This window comes from Vicugna pacos, chromosome 8 (assembly GCF_048564905.1).
Source record: "Vicugna pacos chromosome 8, VicPac4, whole genome shotgun sequence".
NCBI lineage: Eukaryota > Metazoa > Chordata > Mammalia > Artiodactyla > Camelidae > Vicugna > Vicugna pacos.
Window position 1 is genome coordinate 32,628,662 of NC_132994.1, and position 22,999 is coordinate 32,651,660.

At 36.5% G+C, this 22,999-nt stretch overlaps 1 long non-coding RNA gene across 2 annotated transcripts in view; it reads right to left on the minus strand.

The window, feature by feature from the left end:
* The window catches only part of LOC140697687 (uncharacterized), a 79,176-nt gene extending 62,664 nt beyond the window's left edge, over positions 1-16,512 (minus strand). Inside the window, exons 1-2 of one of the 2 annotated variants that reach the window (XR_012074901.1) lie at positions 16,431-16,512; positions 14,845-14,917 (exon numbers count right to left, since the gene is read on the minus strand). This is a non-coding gene — a long non-coding RNA (uncharacterized lncRNA). Of the gene's footprint in view, positions 1-14,844; positions 14,918-16,375 lie in introns of both variants that reach the window. The other variant, XR_012074902.1, reaches the window with a different exon arrangement.
* Positions 16,513-22,999: the final 6,487 nt, after the last annotated feature.

Genomic DNA, 22,999 nt, shown 5'->3' on the forward strand with positions numbered 1-22,999 from the left:
ATATTTCATAGCAGTATATAGTAAACTTCCTCTTTCTTATGGTTTCATGGTATTTGATTGTATAATTTTATAATGTATTTAAACAGTATTATATTGATGCACTTTTTAGGTTGCTTTCTAGGTTTGTTTTTAATGAATACCTTATGCACGTGTTATTTACACATGTGCCAATGTATATGTTGGATAATTTCTATCTTGGAATTGTTGGATTAGAAAACACATGTATTTAAAATTTTGAGAAGTATTGTGAAATTTTCCTTCATCGGATTGACAGAGATCTTAGGTGACTTAGCCAAGACTGCGGAGCTAATTTTTAATGGATTTAAAGTTAAAACAATGTTTCCTAACCAGAAAATAGGAGCTGTGATGAACGGTTCATTTGAGGGGACACTAACTTCTTGCGAAATATAACTAGTTGGGACATCTGCAAGAGAAGATAGGAAGGAGTCACCTCTCTTGACTACTCCATCCTTCTGCATTGCTTTTTGTGTACTTGTTCCCTGCACCTGAGAGCCAAGTGATGAACCAACCTTATCAAACCTGGATGGGTTTACCTCCTGTCAACCTGGACCAGCCAGTCTCATAGAAAATTGAAATACAGTCTCCTTTGCCTGCACTGAAAAGTTGAAGAAATTAAAGTGCTTTACCTCAAAAAGTAGAAGACTAGGAAAAGAAAGGGAACGAGGTAATAAAGGCCTTCAAAGATACTGCTCTTTGCAATATCTGCAAGATGGACCCTCACGAAAAAGCTTGCTTTGTGGGGGTCACTGTCCGTGGTGCTGACAGCATCCATGTGGGCTGAGGAAGGGTTGCTTTTCCCATAACTGGGGCATTAAAGAGTCTTATGCAAACCCTCCTGGGAAATTGTAAACAGTAGAGAAACGAGGCAATTAAGGGAAACAAAAGAGGTAAAAAGGACAAGGGCTACTTAGGCAGAATGTTTGTGAGGTTGGATGGAGGAGGAAGAGGGATCGGTATATGAAATTGAGTATTATTTACAAATCATCGTAGATACTAAAAGATAATTCTGCCCTCTTTGTTGTGGCAGAGGAACATATGCACATTACCTATGCATTCCATTATGTGTGCATATATCCTGGAGGACTTGAAGAAAAGTAAGGTTATAGAAAGCACCACAGAGTTATGTGGAATTTCTTGCATGGACAATTTTAGAAATAAGATGGGATTGCCATCTGCCTGAGCTGATTTAACTATAATCCTGCCAAAGACTGGGAATAGACTGGATAACCTCCTGAGACACTCACAATATTTGAAGTCATGACTTCAATGAAAACATTCAGCCTATTCTTGCTCTTTATCTCTGTTTGAGCTTCAGGGCAGCCTGGATTTAAACTAAAGTAACATCACAAGCTATACTAATTATTTTTGCCTTATCTAAAGTCAGCTGCCTTCAAGTGTTGTTTTAATACACACAAGAAGTTAATAACTCTCTCAGCTTGTCAATTCTTTCCCTAGCAGAATAAAAGTATAATACAGAACATGAATTCAATAAATCCCATTCATTCCTCATTGTTGCACTGGAACTGAACAATCTTCCATTCACATGTTTATGCCCAGAAATGTTTACATTTTGGTGCAAAAAGAAAAAGAAACCCTTGGATTTGTATAAAGTTTAAGTGTAAAAATATAATTCTTTTTACATTTCTATCCTTGGTTTTGTTTTCAATTTTTAAATGTTAGATTTTCAAATTGGAGGCAATACATAATAGTGGGGATTAGGCCAGATACTCCATAAGTGCTAAAGTTTATTTTCTAATATTTTAATGGCCTCATTGGCAATGCATTTGGCTTTGTGTGCTTGGCTGTGTTTATAGTCATTGCTACTACAAGGACACACAGGTTTTGAGCTGTCTGGGCTTGGTGAGCAGTCAAAGCAACATCCAGATGTCAGGTCACTAGACAGAGTCTCCAGGGGCCCTTGCTAATGTATCTTTTTCCACAAAGAGTGAGATTTCCCCTCAGGACACTGAGAAAGTAAGCTTTTCTCCCCAAGGGTTATGTGATTCTGCCTGTGAGCACTGACTCTTATAACCCTTCTCATATTCTAAGCTTAGAGACTGCCCTCAAGTTCTACATCAAATTTCTCTATTCCAGGACTGTGACTCGGCTCCAATCTAAAATCCATTTGAGAAAAGAAAATATCTAAAGGAAAGAGTGTCATTCTTTCTTCTGAATCATCGGTTCTTAACATTTTCTTTCCTCACACATAGCTAACACAATGATCATCTCATTGCACTGTGGTGATTCTCTGCCAAGGTGTGGATGGGAAAGGCAGGAGGGCACGTCCCTTTCTGCTCCACCCAGAGAAGCCTATGAAAATAGGGGGTAGGCTGAGTGACAAACATTATAAAGCTCCCTACATGTTTTATATATCTTCTTGGTTGGATAGCTTCTACGTGCAATAAATTATGCCCTGTGAGTCAACGAAAGGAATATAAACACATGTCCTTGTGTTGGGGGAAAGGAATGCAATGATCACGCTAAAGAAAGAAAAATGGAAGATTACATTTTGGTAGTTATAAGACTGTAAGTATTCAGAGAAGCAATAAACAAGAGTGCTCCATGAAGGCCTTCCCGTAAAGGAAGTATAAATTAAGTATCATTTGATGTTTACTTCCCTTTTTAAAAGCTTTTTTAAATATAAAGTTTAAAGATAGGAACAGTTTAAAGAATAATAATAAAAATGAACATTCACATAACCCCAAGCCCAGCTTAAGAAATGGAACATTTCCAATACGTTGGAAGCCTTGTGCATGACTCCCTTTAATACCATACTTACATTCCAAGGGTTACCAGGATCTGCATTTTGTAATAATTATCTGCTGTTCTTAACAGTTTAATCACATATTATATAGTTTTGCTATTTATTTTTAGGGGGAGGGGTAATTAAGCTTATTTATTTATTTATTTTTAGAGGTGGAACTGGAGATTGAACCCAGGACCCTGTGCATGCTGAGCATGTGCTCTACCACTTGAGCTGTACTCTCCCGTCCTCTCAGTTTTGCTATTTAAAATTTTGTCTCTGGTATTTTTTCAGCTTAATTTCCATACTTATGGGATGCATCACTATTGTTATGTGTCACTATCGGTTTTTTGTTTCCATTGCTATCTAATATTCCAGTGTATAAATAAAACATATATCTGATTCTTTTTCTTCAAGTGTGTAGTGCCTATTTTTGGATATTTGCTTTCCTATATCAAACTTAGAATCAAATTGTCAAGTTCCTTTTGGGGAAAAAAAAAAGCCTACTGGGATTTGGATTAAGTGGCATTGAAACTATAGATCAATACTGTGTGAATTGATATCTTTACACTATAGAGCACCTTTCTTTATCTATGAACATAACATATCTTTCCCTTTATTTAGGTCTTCTTTAAACCTTTCAGAAAAGTTTTATGACTTGGCAGATGAAGACTTATATGTACTTCCTACCTTTTATTTGTTATTGCTATGTTAAATGCCTTTTCATGCTGTATTTTCTAACTGTTGCTGGAGATAATAATAATTGTATTAATAATGATAATGATAATGATAATAATAACTAACATGTATTGCATGTTCACTAAGTGCCAGACACAGGTACATGTACTACACTTAGACTCCATGCTCTGTGACCCTGAGATGATAAACAACATGCCCAACATCATATAGCTAGTAACTGGTGAAGTCAGGCTTGGAGAAAGGAAGTCCAGCTCCAGAGCATATGTGCTTAACCATGATGCTTTTGTTTTTGTGTGTATTCTTGTGTTAGTTTCCTGAGCCTGCTATAACAAATTACCACAAAATGAATTTATTCTCTCATCTTTTTGGAGGCTAGAAATACAAAATCTGGTGGGGCCACACTCCTCCCTTCGAGGAATCTAAGGAAGAATTCTTCTTTGCCTCTTCCAGCTTCTGGTGGCTGCCCCAGCATCACTTGGCTTGTTGCTGCATATCTCCAGTCTCTGCCTCCACCTTTATTCATCATATTCCCCTCTATCTGTCTACTCTTCCTCTTCTTCCCTCTTGTCATTAAATTTAAGGCTGACCTGGATAACCCAAGATAAAACTTTTCCACTCAAAATTCTTAACTTAGTCACATCTTTTACCACATGAGGTAATACTTTTTTACTATATAAGGTAATATTTACAGGTTTGGGGGATTAGGATGTGGACACATCTTTTGGGAACCACCATTCAGCCCACTACAACTCTATATAAAATCAACTGACTCATACATAAATCCAGCAACCTGGCTGTATTTTCTGATCAATGCCAATAAACGTCTGTCAGCTCTCTTGAACTTTCTTTGTAGACAATCACATCATCTGTGAATTATCCAAATCTGCTTTTTTCAAGATTCCATACTGCATAGTGCATGTATCCTGTTATTATGATTACCATCACAAACAACAACAAATATTTGCTGAGTAAAAGACATGGAACTGGATGACATGGGGATCAAAGGGATGAATAAGACAGAGCCTTTGCCCTCTCAAAAGCATAACTGGGACATGGTTTGTCTATGTGAAAAAAAAATCCATTAAACAAAATGGAACAAGGTTATAACTACCTTTGCAGACTCAAATTTCATTAAAAAAAAAAAAAACTGCCTTTCTCTCACCTCTGATATGTGGCCAGGCTACATTATCCTAGATGAGCTGTTTGCTCACGATTTCCCACTCACCTCTTTCTTTTTTCCCTCGTTTTGAACAAATGTCCAATGTCTGGTCTATAGTCTGAATCATGAGCATAATGATATTAGAAGTAAATGGAAAGGGAAAAGCAAAGCAGGGGCAGCTTGCAGCAGAACAGCTACCACTCACTCTGCTATTCTCTCCACCTGATAGGGCTTCCTGGCTCCCCTATAAAGCAGAGATTACTGTGGCCCCAAAAGACCCTGAAAGCTCTCCCAGAAACCAACAACCAGACTGGGAATTCTGAAGGAACATAACGCCAATGAATAACACATTATTTTCTTCTCTGTGAAAAGACCAAAAGGTTATAAAAAGTAATAAAAGAAAAAACAATCATGAAATCTGGATTAAGAAGACAGTTTTAGCCTGACTTTCAATTGATTTTAGACAATTTTGAAGTAACTTAAATTTAGATAACCTGTAGCATGGATTACTATTAAAATTTTTAAGTGGTTTACAAAATAGGATATATAACAAAATCTATTTTTGTAAAAAAAAAAAGAAAGAAAGAAAGGTATATTTATGAATAGAAAAGACTGTCAACTCATTATTCCTAAGTATTGTAATTTTAGCTCATTCTGTTTTCATCTTGGGTATAGGAACAGGGGGTGCGGAAGGAAGAAAATAAGACTATTCTGATACTAAAGCCCAAAGAATGATTAACTTCTTAAAATATGTACACTTACTTCTTTGTCCAAAATGAAAATTATATTTAATATTTTCAATTAAAAAATTTAACATAGCCTTAGAAACAAAAAAGTGCTGGTATCCAGTAAGCAGTCAGTAAATGATTGCTAAGGTTATATAGTGAGAACAGTCTTCAGAAGGGAAATCTGGATTATATTGCTTCCGAAGCTTTTGTGAAATTAAGCCTTCACCTAATCAAGTTGTTGACAAAAGGATGATATCAGCATGGCATCTACAAAAGCAGAGCTCACAGAGCAGGAGATGGGTGACCAGTATTAAAACAATACTGCGTTGAGGCCAGAGATCCTGCAGAGAGAGAGACTGGGATGCTACTTGCTAGTAATTTGTGCCCTTTGAGAAGCAAAGAAAATTCATTGAACATCACTGGGGCCACCTCCCTACCCTTTGATTCCTTGATTCTCTGCTTATCATACAACAGTCTGATGAATCATTTGTCCTCCTGACAACTGGTGTGGTGATGGAAGGTTTATTTCTTTTATTATGAGCTAACTGGTTTGCACAGTAGCCTTGGATGAGTGTTTGTTGTCCCCTTGAGTTGATAAGCAAAGTGTGTAGTGAAGGAAGTGAGGCTGGGACTGAAGGCCTCAAGAATGTACTGTAAGGCCCCAAGAATGTACTGTCCCCTGTGAGGCTCCATCTGAGCAGCCAGGCAGCCTCTCTGTAGTTCATGGCGTTCGTATCTATAATGCTAACCACAATATTCCCATCTGAAAATCAAGTGTGCATATCACCCAAGATATTTACCCTGGACCACAGCCAAACCTTTACTTATGTTGATGAATACACACACTGTTTATGGTCTTTGCCGGCCTTACCTATGCTCTCCACCTTCTCTGGGAACTTACTGTACTCCCAAATCAGAGGTGGGCATGTGAGCTGTGCTGGTTGAAACACAGAGTACTCCACCCCTGTATGGTCAGTGACCATGCCAGGGATGGGAACATGACATCAGATTCCTGTCCCAAGATTGTTTCCAGCTGGACTCCATTTGCAAAACAAAATATAAGACAGCCATTCATTCAAGCAGCCAGAGACTGTTTATAGCATTGGCCCAAGAAAAAACAGCTGACTGACCTTGGGCAAGTCACTCAAACTCTGCTGGAATAAAATTCCTTCTCTGAAATGGGATCAAGACCATCTAGAAGGTTCTGACATTTGGAATTGAGACCTCTCCTTTTCCTGTTAGACAATGAACCAAGACATCATATCAAACTAGACTAGGGTCTTCTGCCATGGATTTAGCCTGATGATTCCTTTTCCATCCAACAACTGGGTTTTCCAGGAACCCAGATAGTTGCAACTGAAGTCTCAACACAAAATAAAGCACATTTGCTGAGCAGTTTCTTAGTTTCTTGAAATTGAGTGAGATGTGTACATCACTGTATTCTCAAAATTCTGGTTGCAAACTAAAGTCATTGAACTGGCAAGATCTTATCCTAAGGCAATCTCCACTCAATGCTTGGTCTCCAGCCTCAGTTAGTAAGGTTTTGTCAAAAACTGGAATCACATCATACCATGGAATACTACTCAGCAATAAAGTGGAACTATTGGTACACACAACGGCTAGGACAAATCTCCAGGGAATTATACTTAGCAAAAAAAGTAAATCCCAAAGTGTTACATACTATATGATTCTATTTGTGTAACATTTGAAGTAACAAGATTTTAAAAATGGAGGACAGATAAGTAACTGGTTGACAGGAAGAGAGGAAGAGGAAGGTAGGTGTGGTTTTAAAAGGGCAGCATGAGTCATCCCTGGAACTGTTCTGTATCTTGACTGTGATGGTGGATATGCAAACCTATGCACGTGATAAAATTGCATAAAACCAAATACACACACACGTGAGTACAAGTAAAACTAGGAAAATGTAACAAGACTGGTGGACTGGTGGGTTAATGTCAACATGCTGGTTGTGACATTATACAATAGTTTTACAAAATATTACCATTGGGGAAACTGTACAAAGTCACAGGATCACTCTGTATTATTTCTTACAACTGCATATGAATATACATGACCTTAATAAAAATTACAATTAAAAAATGATTTGATAGGGTTAGGCCATTAAGAGGTACAAACTACTATGTATAAAATAAATGAGTTACAAGGATATATCATACAGCAGAGGGAATACAGCCAATATTTTATAATAAGTTTAAATGGTATATAATCTATTAAAATATTGAATCACTATGTTGTACATCTAAAACTAACATAATACTATAAATAAACTATACTTCAATAAAAAATTTTTTTAAAGGTTTGTTTTTACACCACTAGAACAAGGCAGGTGAAGCCTTTTCCTGAATCTAAAGTGGGAATTTTTAACATGAGGCCTCACTTATCAGATCAGCTTTGTTCCCCAATTGTGTCAACCCTGAAATCACAAAGAGGCAAGCAAACTAGTTGCCACAACTCCTATCTTACATGGTTTAATACTGGTCAGGAATATTTACACCTCATTTTTATAAATATTAAAAATTACTGACAAATTTTAAAAGCAACATTTTCTGAGACACCACGTTACTTTTCTAAATGAAGATGGGGAATGGTGTATAGCAAGATTTTTAAACAACCCTACAAGAAATCCCACTCATAAAGGATCCACCAATAAAGTCCTTCAGCAAGACATACTGGCAACATTTAAGTTAGATTCATCCTGAATACACAAGGTTAGGAAGACAATAAGGAAAAAAAGGCACAGGCACAAAGGAAATTAAAAATATTTGTGGATACTTCATTTAACATTATTATATATAAAGCCTAAAGGCAAATAAGAATTTTCTAGGAATATATGAGTTAATACATTTTATTCCAGTGAATAATCATGGAATGGAGAACCTTGATAAAGCACTTTAAAAAGCTCCAGATGATTTCATGTGTAAATTCCTTGAAATCATCAAAAGATAATTCCTATCTGTGCTACTTAAACCGTTCCAGAGCATAGTGAAAGAATGAAAGCTCTCCAAATATTTTTGACAGCCAGCGTAATACTGAAAACAAAGATAGGAGGAAAATCACAAAACAATCTCAAAAACACCTTAAGTATAAAATATTGATGCAAACATCTTATGTATAATATTACCAAGTAGACTGCAGCATTAGATTAATGGAAAAGTATACCAGACCAAGTAGTGTTTATTTTAAAAGAATGTAAAGATGGTTCAACATAAGAACTGTACTAATAAAATTCATCATCATATTTTTAAAGGTGAAAAATCACATCATCTCAAGAGATTCCAAAAAGGCATTAAAAAAATTCCACATCAATTGCCAATTTAAAAACAAAGTTTATAAAATAGTGATACAAGGATGTTTTAAAAATGGCAAATCATATATTTAAAATAGTGTGACACTTAATAATAAAATATAAGAATCATTTCCATGAAGATAATGAAAAAAGACAAGGTGGTCTATTATTTAATCTGGTAGAAGCCAAAACAATCAGAAATGGGAAAAAAGAGGTGTAAAATGTTGGAAACAAAGAGACAAAATTATCATTTTCTGAAAATGTTGCTATAGATCTGAAAAATATGACAGGTTGAAATGCAAAGATATTAGAACCATTAGAAAGTTCTATTGGTGGTCAGATTAACATAAAAACACAAAGCTTTCTCGATTATACCTCAGTAAAGCTGAAATTTTCTTAATCACTAAACTTCCTTATATGTTGATAATATCAGTTTTTTTAATGACAAAAAGATGCTATTGACAACAGAAACAAAATGCATAAAACACTTAGAAATAAGCAAAATAAGTAATGTGCAAATTAAATGAGAAACCTATAAAGCACTGAGGAACATTGAAGAAGATACAAATGAAGAGAAACGCCTTGCTCATACTGGTGTACTGCACATCTATTTTTGTCATCCTTGTTCTCCCTGTTACTGCCTTTGTCCCCTCAACATCTAGCCCTCGGTTTCTGGAACAGCTACTGCTTCCCTGTCCCTGGGCTTTCTGCCCTACTGTGTGCAAGCCTGTCACCCAAAAGTCCTGCCCTTCTCCAGCCAAGGGATAAACAAGCTACCCCCGTGAGGATCACAGAATTCTGTGCCAAAATCTGCAATTTGAGCAAAATGCCTCAAAGATGGAAAGCTGGCAGAGCTGAGGAATGTGAATGGAGCTGCAGAGCCCAGTAACTGCCCTGGTTCTTTTCATTCCCAAACCTAGTTCTTCAGTTTTCCTTCACATCTGGGAGCTACTCCAAATACTTTCAGAAATTCCTTTATTTTACCTTTTTCTTTAAGTCAGCCAAAATCTGTTTCTGATTTTTTTTTTCCAACCAAAGAACTGTCACTGAATCAAACAGAAAAACATACCATTATAAAGATGTCAATTATCTCTAAATTAATCTATAATTCACTACAATACACACCAAAACCATAACAGAAAATGAAACAAACTCATCTTAAATTTCATCTTGTAAAGTGGTACTCAGCTTTGGCTCCACATTAGAATCATCGGGAGAGCCTTTACAACTCTCTGTTCCCAGGCTTTACCCCAGAGCAATTAAACCAGGATCACTGGGAGTGGAACAAAGTGTTTATTAGAACTCCTTGAGTGATTATGATGTGCTCCCAAGGTTGAGAATTACTTCTCTAGAAGAATAAACATGAAAGACTAGCGAGAAATTTCTGGGGGAAAAAAAAGAAAGAAACAAGCAGGCATGTCCAATCAGCAATTGAAATATATTATAAAACTATACTAATTAAAACATTGCAGTACTAGCACAAGAACTGGCATACAAATGAATAGGACAAAATACATACTCCAAAAGAGTCAAGTCTGTAGAATTTAAAATTTAAAAAGATGGCATTTGAAATCAGTGGGGAAAAGACGAACTACTCTGTAAATAATGTTGGGACAACTAGCTAACCACTTGAAAAAAATAAAGCTGTAAAAATTAATTCTATATGAAAATGAATACATGTATGTACATACATGACTGGGACATTGCACTATGCACAAGAAATTGATACACTGAAATTGACTGTACTTCAATTAAAGAAAGGGAAAAAAATTCTAGATGAATCAAATGTTAAACTGTGAAAATTAAAACTATAAAACTATGTTGTTGTTGCCAATGCAACATATATTCATCCTTATTTTGGTAACAGAACACCAGTTTTCCTTGGGAAACAACTTATCAGCAATTTTCGATCCATTTCATTGAAGACTGAAGTAAAAAGATGAAAAGATATTAACTCTCACTAGAAACTAAAGAATATAATAGAAGCAATGAGATGTCACTTATCAACCATCATATTGGCAAAGTCAAAAAAAATTTCTAGTAATATCTGGTCTTGTTTAGTGTGTGGGGATTAGAAACTCTCAGAGTATAAATGGCAGCAAACACTGTAAATGTATACACCTTTAATCCAGTACTTCAACTTTTGGTAATATAATACCAGCTGACAGTCAACCACAATCACAAAGATGTACACACAAAGATTTTATTGGTCATAGCTTTGTTTCCACAGGGGAAAAACTAAATGTCTTTCAAGAGGATAATTTATCTATACATGTGTTGCCATTAAATATTTCCATGACTCTTCACACTCATTAGACTCACTATTATTAAAACACAAAGACACACACAGAGAAAATAGGTATTGGCAAGGATGTGGAGAAATTAGAACCTTTGTGTACCGTTGTTAGGAATATAAAGTGATGCAGTAACTATGGAAAACAGTATGGAGATTCCTCAAAAAATTAAACATAGAAATACCATACAATCCAGCATATGCACTTCCGCTTTGGGTACATACCCAAAAGATCTGCAAGCAGGAACTCCAACAGGTATTTGTACCCCATGTTCATAGCAGCATTATTTACAATGGTCAAAAGATAGAAGTAACTCACATGTCCATTGATAGATAAGCAAATGTGGTCTCTACATACAGTGGAATACCATTCGTTAAAAGGAAGGATATTCTGAAACTACAACATGGATGAATTTTGAGGACATTATGCTAAATGAAATAAGCCAGTCAACAAAGGCAAATATTGTATGATTCTACTTACATGAAGCACCTAGGGTAGTCAAATTCATAGAGACAGAAAGTAGAATGGTGATTGCCAGGGGCTGGAGATGTGAGGAGTGAGGGGTTACTGTTTAATCAATAGAGTTTCAGTTTTGCAAGATGAAAAAGTTCTGGAGATGGATGATGGTGAGAGCTGCAAAACAATGTAGAATGTACTTAATACCATAGAACTGTGTACTTAAAAATGCTTACGATGGAAAATCTTATGTTATGCACATTTCACAATGAAAATTTTTTCTGTGAAAAAAGAGAAGTTTTTGTTTATTTATTTTGATTTCCTCAAGATTGGTCTTTATCATTATTGTTGAGGAAATGTGCTTTTATGAGTCATTCCCAAATGACTCAGACACAAATTTTGAGAATATGCAGCAAAGTTTCCTAGATGTCATTCTTCACGGTTGCTTTTATAGTTTATGATCATCAATCATTTTTATTTGTAATCATTGTTTATAAAGTAGGAAGCGCTGTTCTTTTTTTTAAAAAAAAAAAAGGAGAGGGGGCAGGGTATAGCTTAGTGTTAGAGCACATGTGCAATGTCCTGGGTTCAATCCCCGGTAACTCCACTAAAAAAATAAATTAATGAAAAATAAAAATAAATTTTAAAATGAGAGGGAGAGAGCAGAACCCTTAAAAACATCAAAGAGGATCCTCATACAGGGTCAATCACAAATGCAATTATGGTAAATCAGGTGGTGACGTCATATCTTAAGCTACAAGCCACTTCTTTGTGGGGTAATTATCCATATTGGAATTTTGTTTCGCATTTTCTCAGCAGCTCTATTTCACTCCCAGAAGCTAGCTGCTCATAAAGATTCTAGTGGCCCACTCATGCATGCCAGGGACCCAAACTCTGAGAGGATTCACTTGGCTAGCCAAGAGCCCTTAACTAGAGGTGACCTGTTTTCTTCCTCAGGGCTGGGACAAAACCGTGAAAATATTTCCACTCAAAATAGAAACTGCAATCTAAAAGAAATTTTGTTCCTTTTCTTTTAAAATAAGGACACAAGCAGAAATAAGGAGTGGGACTTCGGTTTACCTTAAGCTGTGGTTCAAGAAAGGAATTGTAACATATATAAAACAAAATCTTAACTGGCACTAGACTGTGTGACAAAGACTTCATTTTAAAATTGTATCTTGTGCAGCTGCTTAGTATAGAACATGATCAGAATAGAAGAGAAATAATGCCAACTTGTCTGAAAATTAAAACACTAAAGCATCTGAAGGCGGATAAATACCTTTCTTTAATGTCCATTTAAATATGTACTGAGGTTTATAGACAAAACTACCATTGGGAACACAGGATAGGACCTTATGTAATCTGATCGTAGGAACTAGCTAACTTTGATGAAGGTCCCCGTTTGCAACCAAACTCAGCAAAGTTATTCAAAAGGAACCAAAAAAAAAAAAAAAAACAGGAAAAGTCTTGGTAGCCAAACAAGTTATGACTATCTGCTTCCTTTCCAATATAAAGTCACTCGTGTTTGAGAATTCACACCATCTGTTTCTGAGGTTTATTTAGACTAGTTTTAGTGATTTTATGCCAAAGGTACATAAAAGTGTTGTTGTTTAATTCTGATAGTTAGTGGAGATTTCTTGAATAAGTGAAAAGGGCATGACACTTTCATATTTCTGAGATTTTAAAATTATTTTCAAACACAACATGGAAGTACTATATCACAAAAATGCTATTAAAATCTGCCTACTCTGATTCTTGGAGGTGTTTATAAATTATTCATTCTAGTCATCCCACTGTCCATGAGCATGCATTTAGAATTGAAGTGGCACACTGACTCTCTAATAAATGCCATTCCTTGCTAAGAAACCTCAGAGACCCATCCAACAGCAGTCTGGGGGCTCAGTGAAGGCAATGCCAATAAATCAATTGACTAAAATAATCAGTTCCTGCTATCTAGTTTGGCTGAAAATGAGAAGCCCCCCACCATGATCCAGCAACACCATAACTCAGTAAAAACCCTGAAAAATACACATACAATGAGACATGTAACAGAATGTTCACGTAACACCATCTGTAGTACCGTAATTGGGAAAACTCTAAAAGTTCATCAGCAGGAAATCAGATGCATAAATTGTGATACAACTGTATAACAGAATAGTCATAGAAATTAAAACAAGTAATTACTATATATACTTAACTCTTGAAAACATCATTTTTTTCTTCTTTTTGTCATTTGGGGGGGGGTTGCTTGATTTTTTTTTTTTTGCTTTGCTTTTTTGGGTTTGTTTTGTTTTGTTTTGTTTTCAGTGGAGGTACTGTGGATTGAACCCAGGACCTCGTGCATGCTAAGCACACATTCTACCACTGAGCTATGCCCCCAAACCCTGAAGACATCATTTTAGTAGATAAAAGCAATAATACCATTTATGGAAATTTTAAAGACAGACAAAACAGTGAAAATTTAGAAATGACCTTAGTGTCCATAAAGAGGGGATTGGGTAAATCAAGACAATATATTTATACAATGAAAGGTATCATTATTTTTTTTAATGATGGTGTAAATCATTGATCGACACTGAAAAAGGGCAATGATATTTTGCTAAATGAAGAAGCAGTATGTATACTATGATCTGATTTCTATTTTTTTAAATATGTGCATGCATAAAAAAATGTCAACTCTGGCTTGTTTCTGAATGATAATTGGTAGACTTATTTTCTTCTTTATACTTTTCTGCATTTTTCTGAATGTTTTTGCTATTATTGGTATTACTTTTACAATCAGAAAAAAATTTTACTACAAAAAAAGAAAAACAAAAATACAATGTAGCAAATTTTATTTCCAAAGATGGTTGCACCAATATATATCTCATCCCATATGCTTTTTATTACAATGCAACTTTGACACCACTCCACAGAGACACAGAAGTCTCTGTTCCTACCCCATGAATATGGGTCAGGCTTTGTGACTTGTTTCTAATGAATAGGATGCAGTCAAAGTAACTGCATTACTTCCAAGGGTAGGCCTTAAAAGATGATACAGTTTCTGCCTGGTTCATTCTCTCTCTCCTCACTCTCCCTCTCTACTTACCCTTGGAACCCAGCCACCATGTCATGATTTAGCCCAGGCGACAAGAAGAGGTTTCAAGATGTTCTGGCCAACATCCCAGCTAGGGAGTCAGCTAAGAGCCAGCATCAACCACCAGACATGTGAGTGAATTAGCCTTTGAATGATTCCACTCCAAGCCTTTGAGCCTTCCAGCTGAGGCCCCAGACACCTCTATGCCTTGCCCAGAATCTGTGCACATAATAAATAGATGTTTTGTGTCACTGTATTTTGGCGTTATTTGCTACACAGTCCTAGAAATTGGAACACACATAAGCATTATTACATATTGCTTAAGGCTACATATGTGGTAAGAGTAAATCAATTGACTCACATAAGAAGCTCCTGCTATCTAGCACAGCTGAAAATGAGTATATCCTGTGACCCAGCAACTCCACGTCTAAACCCTGAAAAATAAATGCACAATGAAACATGGACTAGGATGTTCATTCAAACATTGCTTCTAGTAGGATAATCAGAAAAAAGCTAAAATCCTGTCAGCAGGAAATTAGATATATACATTGTGGTGCAATTATATAATAGAATACTCATAGACATTAAAACAAATAAATTACTGTACGGACTAATTTAGCATGGATTAAGTAGATACCAAATTCTTTATAATACTTTCTTCTAGGAACATGGGAGGAAAATGGGACAGAAGAGAGGACACCATGGGACTTTTATAGGTATTTTTAAAGGTCAAAGGGTAAAAAGAAAAATAAAAACAAAATTTTTAAACATTGATCTGAAGCAAATATGACAAAATGCTATTCTGATTATGGAAACTCAGGGGATTATAACTGCCCATTTACCTTCCTGTATTCACTTTCTTCCCACCACACCAAAAATAAATCTAGTAAGTAAATTTTAGGGTTTTTAAAATTATTGTTTCCCTCTGTTTTCCCTTATTAAAAATACTTTCACACAGAGAGAAGGGCCAAGATGGCGGAGTAGAAGGGTGCTTGTAGCTCACCCTTTCCCACCAATAAACCAGGAGTGACAGCCACGGACCCACCCATCCACTCAGAACACCTGCTGAACTCTGACAGAACATCACCCTCTTCAAAAGACAAAATATGCCACAAATCTGGTAGGAGAAAAATAAAAAAGAAGAAAAAGGAAAATAGTGCAGGGCTGGTCCCACAGGGAGGGAGCGGCAAAGGAGGAATAGTGCTCATAGGCTGGGTCTTCCCCTCTCCAAGGAGAGGTCAGCAGGACGAGCGGGAACCTCCGAGGCTCAGATCTGTAAGGAATAGCCCTTGACCGACAGAACTAAGTTAAAGGGGCACAAAGGGTCCGTGCAACCCCCAGTCCTAGACGTGAACTGGCAGGGATGGGACAGGACAGGCTGCCTGAGATGGGCAGAGGACTCGGGCCAGCTGTACAGAGGAAACCTCAGGAGACAGATCGGAACAGCATTGGCCTCCATAAAATACAAAAAAAAAAAAAAAAAAAAAAGCAAAGCAACACTGCTGAAGTGCCCTGGGGGGAAGGGTGCCGTAGCCTTTGTCTCCTCAGACCCGCCCCACCTTTACTGGTGGTGTTCTTGGGAGAAGAGAGGCAGGGCTCAGCCACAGCCACCATATTCTCAGGTGCCCTGCTCCCAGGTGAAGGCGGGTGGAAACCTAGGGGCTCTGCAACCCCATAGGCGGGACTGAGATTCTTTTACGGCCCCAGGCAGAGGGGAACCTTCTGCATCGGTGCCTCTGTGAACTCCCCTCTAAGACAAACGAACTGAGAGCGGAGTTCTGGCACAGAGCAGGGGTGAGGGCTGGTGCGGCCATTTTCTCTGAGAGGGCCTACCGAGTGCAGACCCTGCACCACCGGGGAAGCAGCACTGAATGGGGGAGCAAACCGCTTACCTATCATGCATGAGCTTAGTACCCAGACACAGCGTTGTTAGAGGGCGCAACCCACCTGTCTTCTGTGCATGAGCTTGGCTCAGGAACGCTACGCGGTTAGAGGGCTCTACCCGCCTGCCTACCTTGCAGGAGCAGGGCACCAGGAAGTGGTGGTGTTTGGGGGCGGGACCTGCCCGCTTACCTTGCACATGCGCAGGTCCCGCCTTGGGAGGAGCCGCAACCATCTGCCTACCGGCACTGCGAGCAGCACAGATGAGGGCAGGCCAGGAGGGCCTCTGGAACTAGCTATCAGAATTTGCACAGCAGAGCAAGAACAGAACAGAAAGGAGGCCCCGCTCAAAAGCCAGGGCAGGCCTCTGGCCACCGGAACACAGGCCACACCACCAACCAAAGGGATAACCGACAAAAGGCATGGAAGGAAGACTTGGTAACCACCCATACTTAAGAAGGATATCTACAAAATTATTAAGAGTACAGTCTCCATGGGAACACAACCACCTTTTTTTTTTTCTTTTTTCTTGTCCTTTATTAATTTTTATTTTTTAATCTTTTATTTTTTAATCCCTTTTAAAGTTTTCTTTAAAATTTTAAAAAAATTTTAAATTTGTCTCAATTTGATTTTTATTTCTCTTTGTTTTGTTTTTCTGTTAATTATACTCTATTTTCAAATCTTTTTTCTTCTTTAAATTTTAAAAAATTGTCTCAATTTGATTTTTACTTCTTTGTTTTGTTCTTCTGTTAATGATTACACTGTTTTCAAATCTTTTTTTTTATTTTTTAAAAATTTGTCTCAACTTGATTTTTATTTCTCTTTGTTTTGTTCTTCTGTTATTGGTTGTACTCTGTTTCCAATTTTTTTTTCTTTAAAACTTTTTTTAGTTTTATTTCCACACCCACTTTGGATAGATAGATAGATAAATAAATAAACACACAAACAAACCCCTTCAGGACCACAGTAGATATCTTATACTCCATAATCCATAGTGCCAGAGAGATATAAGTAAAATGAAGAAGCAGAGGAACCACTCCCAATTAAAAAGACAAGAGAAATTCCCTGGAAGAATGATCAATGAAACAGACCTCAAAAGTCTACTAGACCCTACTTCAGGATGACACCTGCACCCCAATGTTCATAGCAGCACTATTTACGATAGCCAAGACATGGAAACAGCCTAAATGTCCATCAACAGATGACTGGTTAAAGAAGATGTGGTATATTTATACAATGGAATACTACTCATCCATAAAAACTGACAACATAATACCATTTGAAGCAACATGGATGCTCCTGGAGAATGTCATTCTAAGTAAGCCAGAAAGAGAAAGAAAAATACCATATGAGATCGCTCATAGGTGGAATCTAAAAAACAAAAACAAAAACAAAAAAAAACAAAGCAGAAATACAAAGCAGAAATAGACTCATAGACATAGAATACAAACTTGTGGTTGCCAAGGGGGCAGAGGGTGGGAAGGGATAGACGGGATTTCAAAATTGTAGAATAGATAAACAAGATTATACTGTATAGCACAGGGAAATATACACAAGATCTTATGGTAGCTCACAGAAGAAAAAATGTGACAATGAATACATATATGGTCATGTATAACTAAAAATTGTGCTCTACACTGGAATTTGACACAACATTGTAAAATGATTATGAATCAATAAAAAATGTAAAAAAAAAAGAAAGAAAGTCTACTATATCACAATTTCAAAAAGTAGTGATCAAAGTACTGAAGGAACTAAACGAGATTGTGAATAGAGACAGAGAATATGTCAAAAAGGAAACAAACTACAAAGAGGAGCCAATTAAAATTGGAAAACTCATTTGCTGAGATAAGAGCTGAGCTAAAGGCTGTAAAAAGTAGGCTAGATAATGTAGAGGAATTAATAAATGACTTAGAAGACAAGAAAACAGAAGTCACCCAATCAGAACAGCTGAGAGAAAAACCAATGAAAACAACATAAGGGACCTATGGGATAATATAAAGCATGCCAACCTATGCACAATAGGGGTCCCAGAAGGAGAAGAAAGAACAAAGGGGATTGAAAGGTATTTGAAGAAATCATGACTGAAAACTTTCCAAACCTAAAGAAGGAATCAGATATTCAAGTACAGGAAGCACATAGGGTCCCAAACAAGAAGAACCCAAACAGGCTCACACTGAGACATATTATAATCAGGATGGCCAGGATTAAGGATAAAGAAATGATTCTAAAGGCAGACAGAGAAAAACAAAGAATTAGTTACAAGGGAACCCCCATAAGGCTTTCACTTGATTTCTTTACACAAACACTGCAGGCCAGAAGGGAGTAGCAAGATATATTCAAAGTCCTAAGTGAGAAAAAGATGCAACCTAGGCTACTTTATCCAGCAAGGCTATCCTTTAGAATAGAAGGAGAGATAAAGAACTTCACAAAAAAAAAAAAAAAAAAAAAGAACTTCACAAATAAGCAAATCTAAAAGAAATTTAGCAACACTAAACCCATGCTAAAAGAAATATTGAAAAGTCTACTCTAAATAGAAAAGAAGCAGATGGTACAGAAAGGAGAAAACCATAATTGGAAAAGTGATAACTACCATGAATTACAACAGAATAAACACAAAATTGTGAAAGAAGACATCTAAATCATTAAGGGTGGGTGAGGGGAGCAAGAAAATATAGTGTTTTTCTTTCTTTTCTTTTCTCTTCTTCTTTTTTTTCTTTTTTTTTTTTGTTTTTTTGTTTGTTTGTTTTTGTTCTTGGTAGGATGGGTTTGAGCTTATAGTACTATCAGTTTAAAACAAACAGATATAGTAATGGGTTAACATACGTACAAAACAAGGTAACCACAGGCCAAAAGCTTACAACAGAGTCACAAAAACTAAAAAGAAACCAAGATAATACAAAGGAAAATTATCAAACCACAAAAAGAAAAAGAAAGGAACAAAGAGCAAACACCAACTCAACTGCAAAACTAATTTCAAAATAGCAATAAACACACATCTATCAATAATTACCATAAATGTCAATGGACTAAATGCTCCAATCGAAAGACATAGAGTGGCAGATTGGATAATAAAATAAGAACCTACAAAATGCTGTGTACAAGAGACCCACTTTAGGGAGAAGGACACACATAGATTGAGAGTGAGAGGATGGAAAAAGATATGCCATGCAAATGGAAATGACAAGAAAGCAGGAGTAGCAATACTGATTTCAGACAAAATAGACTTTAAAACAAAGGCCATAGAGAAAGATAAAGAAGGACGTTATATAATGATTAAAGAAGCACTACAAGATAAGGAGGTTACATTCGTTAATATATATGCACCCAATATAGGAGCACCTAAATACATAAAGCAAATACTAACATATATAAAGGGAGAGACCGATGGGAACACAATCATAGTAGGAGAATTTAACACCCCATTAACATCACTGGACAGATCTTTCAGACAGAAAATAAGGCAACAGAGAAACTAAATGATACAATAGAACGATTAGACTTTGGCTGATATTTTCAGAACATTGTATCCCCCCAAAATGGAATATATATTCTTTTCAAGTGCGCTTGGAACATTTTCTAGGATAGATCATGTACTCAGGCACAAAAGAATCCTCAAGAAATTTAAGAAGATAGAAATTATTTCAAGCATCTTTTGTGACCACAATGCCATGAAATTAGAAATCAACTACAGAAAAACAAAGGAGAAAAAAATCACAGCATGGAGATTAAACAATATGCTACTAAAAAAAAAAAAAAACCAAACCAATGGGTCAATGATTAAATCAAAGAAGAAATTTTAAAAATACTTTGAGACAAATGACAATGAAGACACAACCACACAAAAATCTATGAGATGCAGCAAAAACAGTCCTATAAAGGAAGTTCTTAGCAATACAGGCCTTCTCAAAAAAGAAGAACAATCTCAAATAATCTAACCTACCAGCAAAAAGGACTAGAAAAAGAAGAGCAAACAAAACCAAAAGTCAGCAGAAGGAGGGAAATAATATAGATCAGGGAGGAAATAAATGAAATAGGTTAAAAAAAACAATAGAAAAAAATCAATCAAACCAAGAGCTGGTTTTTTGAAAGAGTAAACAAAATTGACAAACCTCTGGCCAAGCTCACCAAGAAGAGAAAAGAGCACAAATAAACAAAATAAGAAAGAAAAATGGAGAAATTGCAACCAATACCACAGAAATAAAAAATATCATACGACACTACTATGAACAACTATATGGAAACGAAACAGATAACCTAGAAGAAATGGACAAGTTTCTGAAAACATACAGTCCACCAAGACTGAATCAAGAAGAAACTGACCACTTGAATAAACCAATCACTAGAAATGAAATAGAATTAGCAATAGAAAACCTCCCTACAAATAAAAGTCCAGTACAGGATGGCTTCATTGGGGAAGTCTACCAAACATACAAAGAAGAACTCATATTGGTCCTTCTCAAACTCTTCCAGAAGATTGAAAAGAAGGGAGTACTCCCAAATTCATTCTGTGAAGCCACTATCACCCTGATGCCAAAACCAATCTCTTCAGCAAATGGTGTTGGGAAAACTGGACAGCTGTTTGTAAATAAATGATGTTAGAATACTCCCTCACACCATATACAAAAATAAACTCAAAATGGCTTAAAGACTTAAACATAAGACAAGACATAATAAATCTCCTAGAAGACAACATAGGCAAAACATTATCTCACAAACATATCAGCAATGTTCTTCTAGAGCAGTCTACCCAAGCAATAGAAATAAAAGCAAAAATAAACCTAATTAAACTTATAAGCTTTTGCACAGCAAAGGAAACCATAAGCAAAACAAAATGACAACCTATGGAATGGAAGAAAATATTTGCAAAAGATGAGACTGACAAGGGCTTGATTTCCAGAATATATAAACAGCTCATATGACTTAATAAGAAAAAAAAACAAACAACCCAATCCAAAAATGGGCAGAAGACCTACACAAGCAATTTGCCAATGAAGACATACAAATGACTGATAGGCACATGAAAAAAATGCTAAATATCACTTACTTATCAGAGAAATGCAAATCAAAACTACAAGATATCACCTCACACAAGTCAGAATGGCCATTATTCAAAAGTCCACAAATGACAAATGCTGGAGAGAGTGTGGAGAAAAGGGAACCCTCCAACACTGTTGGTAGGAATGCAGTTTGGTGCAGCCAGTGTGGAAAACAGTATGGAGATTCCTCAAAAGATTAAAAATAGACTTACCAAATGACCCAGCAGTCCTACTCCTGGGCATATATCCAGAGGGAACCTTAATTCAAAAAGACACCTGCACCCCAATGTTCACAGCAGCACTGTTTACAATAGCCAAGACATGGAAACTACCTAAATGTCCATCAACAGATGACTGGATAAAGAAGTTGTGGCATATTTACACAATGGAATACTACTCAGCCATAAAAAATATTTTTAAAAAAGCCATTTGCAGCAATATGGATGGCCCTGGAGAATGTCATTCTAGGTGAAGTAAGCCAGAAAGAGAAAGAAAAATACCATATGATATCACTCATATGTGGAATCTAAAAAAAAGAGACAAATGAACTTATATATAAAACAGAAACAGACTCACAGACATAGAATACAGACTTGTGGTTGCCAGGGGGAGGAGGGTGGGAAGGGATAAACTGGGAGTTCGAGATTTGCAGATATGGACTGGTATATATACAATAGATTTTTTAAAAAGTTTATACTGTATAGCACAGGGAAATATATTCAATACCTTGTAGTAGCTTACAGTGAAAAAGAATATGAAAATGAATATATGTATGTTCATGTATGACTGAAGCATTGTGCTGTGCACCAGAAATAGACAGAATATTGTAAACTGACTATACCTCAATTTAAAAAAAAAACTTTCACACAAAACTAATCACTTAAGAATCCAACTTAAAATCCTTGACAATTTCTCTTAATAATTTGAAAAGGTTTTTTTTTTGAAAGTTACATTAAGAGGTCAAGGTATAAATTGATGCTAACTATTTGTGAAAACCTTTCTGAATAATAATAAATCAGATTACCTTAAAAGCAATTAAGCTTTTAAGCTCGTTAAGCTAAAACTCCTCCATGATAAGTAGAAAGCCTGCTTCTCAGGTCCACATTCTATACGAGGAGCCAAGGAGTTTTAGATCAGGCTGTTCCACTGTTGACTGTGGTTTTGTGTATATCATACTGGGGAGAAATCTGCCAGGAGTTCCCTGAGGTACTTGGTCACACTCCCAGTCTAACTCTGGGCAGGAACCAGCCATCTAAGTCACATTGGCTCACTACAGGATACAAAGCTCAATGCAAGCCTGTCCCTAAGCATTGCCTCCACTCAGGATCATTGGAGACATCCTACAGGTCACAAGAGGGACCAGATATGGTATTGTGAGAGGGTAAACCAGGATATCCCAGAGGGCACCCTAACTTTTATCTTTAAACTTTGATCTTCAGGATGAGCCAAATGTACATTCCCTGTAACAGGCGGGCCCCTGAAAACAGATGGCACACCAAAAGGGTTTAACTGAAGCAAACTGAATGAAGGAGTTACTTGCATAATGTTGGCAGGGTTATGGAAACCACAATGGAAGGTGAAGCACACAGTCCAGCA